Source organism: Misgurnus anguillicaudatus, chromosome 8, assembly GCF_027580225.2.
Source record: "Misgurnus anguillicaudatus chromosome 8, ASM2758022v2, whole genome shotgun sequence".
NCBI classification, from domain to species: Eukaryota; Metazoa; Chordata; class Actinopteri; order Cypriniformes; family Cobitidae; genus Misgurnus; species Misgurnus anguillicaudatus.
The window spans coordinates 36,123,003-36,134,902 of NC_073344.2; the positions used below are offsets into that span (position 1 = coordinate 36,123,003).

Sequence of the window (11,900 nt, forward strand, 5' to 3'; positions counted from 1 at the left end):
TTTAATGCTCGTGAACAACCCCCAATCCAGTGCTATAAAATTATAGTCATAATAGTAATTTCACGACAGCAGCTTTCGGAGTAGCCTGAACTTTTTAAAAGGTCAAATCTGTATTGAACAGTTAATATAACATAATGCAATCAGGATGCAATAGTCTGTGAAACATTTTACATGACAATGGAAACAGATCATTCGTGGATCCGCATTTCTCAAAACAAGTAGTTTTTGTTAGAAAACTTTGACTAATTTTTAAACAAAATTTAACGAAGGTAAAATTATTTTTAAGCAGGGGTAAACGATAGATGAAATATTTGTTGAATAGACAGACGGTTCAGAATCTGACTCTTTTTAGTAAAGATCATTAAATATCTGACGAATTTATTGCCCCATTCCTCTTCGTTATAGTTACCCTTTCATTATTTAGGCTATAAAAGAGAGGAAATATCCCGATACATTACATTTAGTTCTAGTCTTGGTATTTAATATAACAATGGGGTCTTGCAGAATTTTTATTTAATTCTTAGGAGTCTAAAGGTCTGTAACCAGTCTTCAGTTTACCACACGGATAATGGCCATTCCTTAAACATTTTGTTACAAGATTAGATTTGTTCCCACTGAATGTAGAATGATTAAATTATGGGATCAATAGCTTTGGCTTGCTTAATTTAGATATATTTGAGGATAGCTGAAAAATAGTTTAACCAGATTGCACAATGGGAATACACAAACATACTTCTAAAATGTTTTAGCTTTATTGTGATCAACATTTTAACTGAAATATTAACCATCCTTAAATGAAATTTTGAGACACAATATCCCCATTACCCCAAATTAACCATGCAGCACAACAAAGCAATGAGATTAAGAGATCTGCATTTATCCAAAATTTTAAACACAATCCTTATCATTACTGTAATAGCTTTTCTAAGCATCTCTCTCCAGGTGTCAAAACTCTGCCCAAGCATTTGACATCAACATCCCAAATCAACCCCCAACCCCACATTCCACATGTCTGGGAACATAAAATATTGATTTATGTTTGGTGGAAAGGCCTTATAAAAATGATCACATACACGAAAGGGATTCATGAGCCCCAGATCAATAGACATCCTGTTTCTCAATGCTTTGGACCATCACTGACTGTGAAATGTTAAAATAAAGAAATCAATATTATCTGAGAAATGTCAAATTTATTATAATTATGAGGGTGAAGGACTAGCAAAATGTTCCTGCGGGAGCTACGCTGATAGGAGGAGTTTACACTTGTTCCTATGAATCCAGCCTGTGTGTGTGTGTGTGTGTGTACCTGGTAATCCCTACTTCGAGTGGGGACGAAACAAAGATAGTAATACCAGTCATTTTTCCCCGATTTTTTGGCCCCTATAAAGAAACAAACCTAAATATTAAAAAGAATCTGTGTGTGCCATGTTCCAAAGATTCAATGGCAGGTGGACAATTTTGTGCTTTAAAGGGAAATTTTAATTTTTCTTTCCTGCCATGTACATTTAGCCTACATTTATGTTTGTCAGACACAGTCCATTCAAGCTATATATTTTTTTTTAAATCAGTAGGCCTATATGTGTGTTCCCTGGGAGTCAAATTGCCTTTATGCTATAGGCTACACTGTAAAACAATTCTGTAGAAATTACAGTATTACTGGCAGCTGGTTGCCAGTAACATAATGTAGATTTTACATGTTATTTACTGGCAACAGTTTGTTCAAAGTTAAATGAACATGAAACATTTTCATTCTTTGTCTTCTACAGTAAGTTACTGGCAACCAGCTGCATAATTACAGCTTTATTTTTTTACAGTGATACTCATTGAGCTACAGGAACAACCTTGTAAGATTAAAGACAGCAGTTTATACACCAATATCCACAAAATATGCATCTATTGCTAAATAAGGTTAGTGTGACATTATTAGATTCCCAATAAAAGCTTTTTAAAGAAATCACATTTATTTGTCATATGTTTGTTTAGGACAGAAACTGATCACTCTTAAATAACTTTTTATCCAACTTATGGCTCATGCAGAAGACCCAAACTATGGAGGTTCAATTGGCATATCCTTTATTAAATATGTTAAAAAGACACACAAGTATAAGAATTTATCAACAGGAATCCATTTGTACTGGCAATTCTGAGATTTGGTATTATCACCTCCTTGTACTAGAACTTAATCGTAGGGGCACACCCTCAGAAAAACAAGGTACAGAAGTTGTCAATGGGGCAGTTCCTTCCAAAAAGTACACTTTTGTACCGAAAAGGTGCATATTGGTAACTCAAAAGTACATACTGGTATTCAAAGGTATATCTGTACCAAAACTGTAAGGACATTTTTAAAAGGTACCGTCCTAGTGACAACTTTTGTTCCTTTTTTTCTGAGAGTGCACAACATTAAATCTAATGCACGCAAGACCTCAATGATCTTTCAGAAGGGATCCTATGGTCTAAACACACAGATGGCCAGTCTGGAATCAAAAAAGGACCAGGGGACTTGCCATTTGCAGTGTCCCAGACCAGCACAGTGACTCCATGTTTAGTTATGTAGTTCATGCAGCCTTTATTAATAATTCATTTACTGTTAATAGCAATGATTTCTGATAGCTATATAACAGTGATCGAGTTTAAGTAAAGGTCTAAAATCTGATCAATTTACTCTGGCACATCTCTAATTGATATGCATAGTTTAAAACATACAGCCTGACAAAGAAAAAAAGATAATCAGACCTATTAATGTGCAACTATATGAACAGATTCTACAGATTTAATGTAGAGAAGTATGTGAACTATATATTTAATAATTAATAATTCAATCTACCAGTGTTCATGTCTCACATACTAATGCGGAAATTTTTAATGAATTGTTAACTATTGTTTGTTATGGTTATAAGCTAGAAGAGTAAAAAAGGGCACATTTGCAAACACATTAATATTGTTTCATTTATGTGGCTAAAATTTGATGTTTTCCACAATACTGTGTGTGCCATGCCTTTACAGATAGTCATTTACATGTGACCTTTAATTTAAATGTCTGGAAAGATTGAACGGCAGAGGGGGTGCTGTTATTTGAGGACAGGGGCTCCAGGCCAGCATCATCTAACCCTTCTCTCTTTCTGAATTCTGATAGAATAATTGACTATTTCATTGATTAGAGTGGATCTTTATTGGTGTCACCATCAGATGTATTGTGCATGTTTCATCTTATTGTGTGTGTGTGTTTCATCACATATTCATATGTTGGTTGTGCTTAAAGGGATAGTTCGCCCAAAAAATTCAATTCTGTCATCATTTATGTTGTTCTAAACCTGCATGAGTTTTTTATTCTGATGAACAAAAATAAAGATATTTTGATAAATTATTGTGAGCACATAGTTGACGGTACACATTGACTTATAGTATTTAGACAATGTGGGTACCGGCAGCTGTGTGCTTCCTACACAGTAATATTTTTATCTGGTATATGTGTTTAAATTAAAGCGTTAATATGTATTTTAATTGACATGCATTTAAATGACCACACCCATTTTTATCCATGAATTCACATTTTAAATGTCACTGTAAATCAAGCATCAGCCCCTCCCACTTTCTCATCATTTAGGATCCTTCTTCCACCTGAACAAATGATCTTCCAACATATAAAGATATCCATCCTGTGGTTTATGTCATGGGGGTTGGTGAGTGTGATATCACCATGGAAACATACAAATGAAATATGACAGAGTGGATGATGTTAATTACTTGAAAAGAAATTAAATGGAGGGGAATCAAGCTTTGAAATGTGAGTGGAATTTAAGTAGTCACGCTCCGTAATAAGGTCACCTTCCGTAACAGATCAGACTCGCTGCATTAAATAAACAGCTGACCCTTGAGAGACATAGAGCAAAAGTTACGGTTAGATGCTACACTGTCATGAAAACAAAGCCGATCCCATCAACAACCATTTAAACATAAAGAGCCATAAACAAATAATACAGAAAAGTACAGCATTTATCATGCAAGCTGTTTTCGCATGTGTGTTCCAACACTAGACACCCAATCGGAGGTTTCTGTGAGGAATTAATTCTGTGAAGTTTTGGGCTTTTGATGTCAGTATTGATTCAACTACAAAGCAGTAAGACCCTTATCAGAGCTCACGCAGAGGACCTCTATGTGAGTCTGTACTAAGAGTCTATCTGCCATAGAAGAAGGATGGGGCTATTTTTGCAAATCCTCGCAGAGCTTATATTGACAATATGGCGCATATAAGGTCTTTCAAAAATCTTTCAAAATAAAGCGTTAGCTGTAACAAAAATAATTACAGCTTAGTATTGCTGCAAAGAAAACCCATGGAATAAAATTTTAATAAATCTATGTATAGCTTCTATTAAATATTATACTTTTTTAATGTCATGCAGTTGTTGAGTTTAACATCATGCATTTTCTATGGCTCTATTGTCGAAATGCACACTAAGGAAAATCAAATCTGATAGCCCTTGTGTTTTGTGGTTTCATCCATCAGCTAACTAGCCTAAAGCTAGGTTAGCTAGACTAGCCTTCAATCTCATGGGACATTTGAAACACACCTGGAGTCTTACAAAGAGACAACAAAATTCACTGCGTGACATCATAGTGCTTTTCAGTAAAAAACTTTTTTTGCTGTGTGCTATATGACTTAGCCCCGAGGCCGGAGTTTATAGCTGTAAAACCATACAGATACATAGGCATACACTTAAATAGGCCTATTATTCCAATTTTGAAGATCAGATTCTACAAACTATACGCTGCTGGTATTCATTATGCATCTTACACATATACGCATCCATGGGTCATCAATTCCTATGAAGGTTTTCGATATCACCTAAACAATTGCTTTTAATGAAATCATTGTCCAACACAGATGGACTTTGTTAGGGCACAGTGGGAATCTCTTCCTGGCCAGGGGAACACCAGTAAACCCCACAGAGACTATACATTCACACCTCCCTGGCCATTAACCCGTTCAATTAGCTTTACCCAGTAGGTACTACCAATTATCTAAATTGCATTGGTAATGATGTGAGACATGTAAAACAATTACGATATGTCTTCCACGGTAATCAAAATGTAATAGGTGGAGTAAAGTAGCTAACGTTTTACATTGAGGAAGATTAAAGAATTACGTGCATCGTTGGCTAAGTAAGGCTTAAATTGACATCATGATTGTTTAAATAATATTCAATATTTTGAAGTAGTTTTTAGCTGTATAACACTTTACAATACTGTAAATGATTTAGTACTAATATATATTGCCCTATCTGCATCAACCTACACTGACGTGACTGATGCTGCGTTCATGTATTTGCATGTCAGAATATCTTCTGAAATAGGATTTAACCTTTGAAAGTCATACTGAGTGCAAGTGTGCTATATAATTAAGAAATAATAGGTAAGAGATGAGGCACGCAGGTGGTCATGAAACCTAAAGATAACTTATCCCCCACCACATTATTTTTAGCAATCCGTTTACAACCACCCTAGTTCTTTCTATCTCTTTTCCCTGGCCTAAAAGTGTATTGACATATTGATTATTAGATCAAGAAGGTTCATTATTGTCAGATTTCCAATTTTATAATCTCACATAAGTCAAATAATCTTTTTCTAAAGTCAGCAGGGACTTGGTAGCCAAGAAAGATGCATTCTCCATCATGTTCACAACATGATGGGTAATGAAGTTCAAACAACTTGGTTTTGCAAGTCAACTCAACATACTATTTTAAGTTTTGACCTGTAAATAGTTGTTGTAACTTATAAAAACAAGTTGAAATTGTTAAAGTAGCATAAAAATATATGCTGATTTGACAAAAATGCGGCTTTATTTTTTAGAAAGAATAGAAAACACTTTTACGGAGCCCCTAAGGGGACATGGAGCAAAAATTAAATAAAGTTTAGTTTTGCGTGCTCACTTGAAACTATCGCGTGCTCACGTGAAATTATCACGTGCGCACGTGAAACTACCGCATTTAGTTTCACATGCTCACTTGAAACTTTCGTGTGCTCACGTGAAACTTTCACGTGCGCGCGCGATAGTTTCATGTGTGCGCGCGATAGTTTCACGAGAACATTCGAAACTAAACATTTCAAAACAAATTCTGGACATGAAGTTTTCGCGTGTGCACGTGAAACTAAACTTTAGATCTGTTTTACTCCAATGTCACCTTAGGGGCTCGGTACAAAATATACCGCAATGTAAAATTGAAAAAGCATGTTGGTTATAGTGATGGGCTATATTTCAAGTCTTAAAAATATCAAAGCTGATTATTTCATAACAGAAACATACGTACACTTTAAAAAAAGATCAACATATATTTTTATGTTACTTTAACTTAACAAATAAAGTTTAAAAAAATCAACATGTTTTTATAAGTTATGTCAACTTTTTTAAGTCAAACCTTAAAATAGAAAGTTGTTTTTTGGCACAAATGGAAAGACCAGCAGTCCCAGCAAACATTTGAATAGATTTATCTAATACACACACATACACCCGTCATACTTGTATGTATGCAGAACTGCACCTCGTCTTGATTCATTGTAATGGAAAGCCTCGTAGACAAGAGCAAACACTGTTTCACACTGTCTGACCAATAAGACCTGAGCTATTGGGAATCAAAGCCACTGTTTACCTGTGCTGTGTTAGGTCATCGTCCCCCAAATCAGTATTCTGAAGGTGATGCTCAGATTATGAATAATAGGATCCCATCTAACCCAACAAAACACAAACTTTAGTTTCAGTGACTTAACAGTGATGTAATAATGCATAACTAAAGATGTTATATAGTTATTATCAATATTATATCTTATATATGCATGTGAAACCCAGCTAAAGTCTTTTTTTTGTAATTTACTGCTTTCTACATAAAGTCATATTTCGAACATTGTGTGAAAGTATAATATTGACTGAGTAAGGTCATGTCAGAGATTGAAATCAATGTGAAATCAATAATTAAATCAAACTTTGATGTTCCTAGACTATAAGATGGATTTCACAGACAGGTCACATATCACAATATCATTATAATAATATGAATACAATTGTTTGGCAAAATTAAATTAGTTAAATGCTGTGGATAAAATCCTCTGCTAAATGAATAAATATACAGTATTTGTAAATGTATATAAACATGCAATATAATAAAACAGAATATTTTTTTATATCTATGAATTTGGAAACAACTGGGCTCCCTAACTTTAAATGGGAACCTCCATTCAGCCATCCTGTTCTTTAAAATGACAAATGACTAAAGGGAAAGTGATCGAGCTCTTTCCGAAAGGTCATCGATTCCTTTGATTCGTAAAGAATTCATTGAACATGACCGATTTTATTCATTAATGACACAAATGATGACACACCAGATCAATTACAGTGGTAAACTGGCATCATTGTAATCATTTTGCAGCTCACAGCACAAAAAGTCTATTAATTTGTGCTTAGATATGATCATTTATCATCTAACAGAGAAAGCATAGAGCTTCTCATGACATAAATCATAACCGGTCACTAAAAAACACTGCACACAGGCACCTGTTTGTACTATGATATTAACATACAGCGATAGTTTTATTCCCTGCATTTGGTCTATGAAAGTTTCAGTGGCGACAACATAAACAAATGGCTTTTATAGACCTAACCAAACTTCGAACTGGTAACAACAGAGTGCCTTTAGGGTAGATTATCTTTCTGATAGTCTATAAGCAAAATAAATAACCAGTAAATACCTTAGTTTAAATCATAGCTAAAGCGTATCAACCATTACACTGAGCTAACACTACTGTGTAAAATTTATGTAACTAGCCTATACAATGTTAGCTACGGATTCCTAAATTCTTGCCTGGCTCCCAAATCCGCACAGCAGTGATCCATCACTGTCTCCCTTCTTTTGGAAACGAAAACATTTTTATTTACCTCAAGGTATTTGTTCCAGAGTTCAGTTTCTTCTTCTTCTTCTTCTTTATTGTTAATTGGCGGTTGGCATAGAGTTCAGTTTAGTCACTGCCCAGACCGATAAATAAGCACAGACCGGAAGTAAACTTCGCGACACAAGCGTAAACGCGTTGTGGCTAGATGGGATAGCTACGGCCAAAATCTCGTAAAATCTTGCTTGGTGAGCGATGTTTTCATGCAAATGCTACGATTAAACCTAACTGTAGCTGTATTATATCTAGCCAGAATCGCTGTTTTTCATACTAATCATACGCCCCATGCCCAACATCTTGCCAGATTTGGCTGTAGCTGTATCCCCTCTAGCCAAACGAATGCCTCGGCAACGCGCATGCGTCAGATGAAACCTTAAAATGCTAATCTAATTTGAAATGATTAATGAAATTGTAAATATAGTGTCGAAGCATTTATGAATGGTTATGAATTAACACATAAATAAATACATTGTAAAAAATACTGGGTTTTTTTCAACCAAGCGCTGGGTCAAAAAAACGGGCAAACCCAGCCGTTGGGTTAAATTAATCCACAAAATGTTTATATGTAACCCAGGGTAAAACAACCTAGAATTTAGGGTAGAAACAATCCAGCAGGTTAAATTTAAACATAACGGGTTGGGTAGCCTATGTCCCTTTTCGACCGAACGCTAAAAATTGCAGTAGTTTGGTATTTCCCAGAATTCGGGCCTATTTATGTCTCCAGGGTGTAATTCTATTAAAAACTAATCAAATCTAATAAATTTGAGCACCATTAATTAGTATAAACAAAATGGCTGCTCTTACTAATAATTTTATCACATTTTATTGGTGTTTTGTGGTACAATATCTGTGTTTTGGTGTTGTCCTTCACCAGAGTTTTCACATGTTGTGCCATATTTCAAACATTATTTATCACAAATTAATAAAAAAATATGCATATGAATTAAATGTTACTTGGACTAATAAACTACATGCACAGATTAAGCATATATATGGATTTTGTACTTTATTTTGCGTAATTTCTACCTGTCCCATGGTTTAGCTGTCATACCAACACGCTCTGCATAAAAGGGACTTTCCCACTTTTTTTAATCAAAAATTTATTTGGTAGCCATGGTAGCCTAATGACATAGTGGAGCAGATGGATTTCAAGCTGCAAGACTAATGCCTTGATGTCCAGAAAAGTAAGTAAATCTACTCTTTATTCTTTGTGTTGGGCATGTACACTTATTATGCGTCATTATCATATCTGTTGTATTTCTGTATTTTTAAACATTTTTGAAATATTTTTATCGTTTTAAATATTTAAAATGATGTACATTACATGTAGAAAGCTAGCTACACTTGCTTAGTCATCATCTTAACTAGTAGGGCTAGTTTTCTGACAAAAATGTCATTACCAGCACAGTCATTACCAGCACAAAACATAATTTTGCCATTAAATTATGTACAAATAACAAAAGCATCCTACAATTATACATTTCTGACAATGTTGGACAGTCTAAATGATCACTATTAAAAAGTTTTGATATGACATTTACTTAAATAAGCTTATATTTCAAGCCAGGGTAGATTGATGAATCAGAAATTTAGATACGTAAATGACTATAATTCATCTTGCAAGTAAAAATCTCATTAAGTTCAAGATAAATTAGATTCCATGTGAAACCACAAAATGTTTTAAAAGCACTGATTTATCATTTAAGTTTTATTCGATGATGTGACATATATTTGATGATTAGATGGTAAAGACACATGATGTGGCATATATTCGACGGTGTTATGGTAAAGATGTGACATATATTCGATGATGTGATGGTAAAGACACATTTACTCGACATAGTTAAGAAAATGGCAAAAAATCATATATTCCCTTATCTTATGGTCTCAACCAAGTTCATAATGTTGCTCCTGATTTAAGGACTGATAATTTGGGATTTTAATTTTCAAAATTGCAGCAACCCAATTTGGCCCTTAATCTGAGAAATACCCACTCATGCAGCTGTTTGCCAGTAACTTACTGTAGACTTTTAAGTTAATCAAAGTTACCTTAAGTTTTCCTTCAGATTTTGGTTCCCAAAATGCTTTGCATGAGGCTGTTATTTTAGTTTTATTCTGTAAAGATAAAGACTTGTTAATGTTTAATGTTCATTTAACTTTGAACAAACTGTTGCCAGTAAATAACCTACATTTAAATCTACCAAAAGTTACTGGCAAACAGCTGGCAGTAATACTGTAATTTCTACAGAAATGTTTAACAGTGTGGGTTGAAAATAAGTGTATGATATAATCACATTAGAAGAAAAGAAATGCTTGCATTCGATCACAGTTTGGACACTGTCAGGAAAAAATGCTAAAGAAACGTACCCTTTTAAATACGGACACCTTTGGACCTAAAGAGGTTGTACATCAAGAATACACCAGAGGTAGATATTGGTACCAAAGAGTGCATATTAATACCTCAAATGTACATAATAGTACCAAATGTATACAAAAAAATTACATTTTAGGACCCTTTTAAAAATAACTGCCCCAGTAACAGCTTGGGACAATTTTTGACCATTTTGTCTGACAGTGCATGCATAGTAGTGCCCTTAAGCAGAACTACATTTCCCAGCAGGCATTTCTCATCATATGTACTAAAATGTGGATGGTGGAGAGTGTATTCCAGCATGGTTGGTGTTCCCACGGGGGGGCCGCTCTGAGAGCTTAATTAAATCGTAGCGCCCTGGCAATGACAAATGCCTCTTTACATGAGCATGCTAAGACACGGGCACCGCTGCCCTTTAACAGGGCTTCTTCTGTTGAGCAAAATACCACCATAACATCCAGAGAACATTACAGATCCCCCACTCAAACTCTCTCTCTCTCTCTCTCTCTCTCTCTCTCTCTCTCTGTTTCTCCCTCGGTGCACCATAATTTGACAAATAATGGCACATGGCTTCAAATTCACAATTTTGATATTCCGGCATCTGTTTCCATGCACTTGTTTGGAGCATGACAGAGCAAAACGACTGGATCTTGTTGGATCCTCAGCTATGTGCTGTTTCCAAGCATCGGCCTATTCATCACCATCGCAGGCTCCTTCTCCTCTTTGTGTCTTCTTTCATCGCGCCACCTAATTAAAGAGCTTGGAGCTACCGCTACTGTTTCCAGTGCCTTGTATTACCATTAATTACAATGACATCTCAGATCCACAGCATAGCAGCACAGTGATTCATGGTGCGGCGTGTGTTGCACACACTCACAAACACACAAGCTTCTGTACATTTGCATGAATGCGATCACACATAAACACACACACACGTGCAATAATAAATTAGGTTTAAATGAAGACTGATGGTGCACAACGTAACTCTATAGATCAATTAAGTATACACTACACAGAGACATCCAGCCTAATCTGTGCATATAAAGTGTAGGCTTTCTAGCTCTTTTGAAACAAATACAGAGTACATTGAGATTATTAGATTAAAATAGTGAAAGGGGATAAAAATTGATTTTGACAATTGTTGCAAACCTATAGTCTTTCACCGCATGTTTATAGATACATGGATGAAGGTTTTATTCAGTGCATATTCCCTACTTGAGGTCAGTTGGAAATGTTACGAAATATTGAATGTGATCTTTCTGTGACTGAGGTCATTGTGTTTTACTTCCAGGTCACAGAAATGATGATGAGTAGTCACACTTCAAAGTATAGGGACAAGCAAAGGACTCAGCATCGCCCGCTGTTTGCTTTATATTGACTTTGAGGTACACAGCTTTGATAGAAATATAGTGTCTCTCGATTTTATTTATTGAAAGCCTCTTAGTTTTTATATAGGCTATTGTAAGCAGAATATCAATGATGATGCTATAAAACTTTAATATGTTGCATCTTTGAGCTTGTATAAAAAAGGAGAGAAGAGGGAGAGAAATTCTGGTGGGACTGTCTGGTAAAAATGCAACCCTGAAATCCCACT

At 35.1% G+C, this 11,900-nt stretch overlaps 1 protein-coding gene across 1 annotated transcript in view; it reads right to left on the reverse strand.

The window, feature by feature from the left end:
* gpd2 (glycerol-3-phosphate dehydrogenase 2 (mitochondrial)) overlaps positions 1 to 6,688 on the reverse strand; it is a 58,993-nt gene extending 52,305 nt beyond the window's left edge. Inside the window, exon 1 of the mRNA XM_055213232.2 lies at positions 6,645 to 6,688. The gene's annotated coding sequence lies outside the window, so the exon portion shown is untranslated. The remainder of the gene's footprint in view (positions 1 to 6,644) is intronic.
* Between the last annotated feature and the right edge of the window lie 5,212 nt (positions 6,689 to 11,900).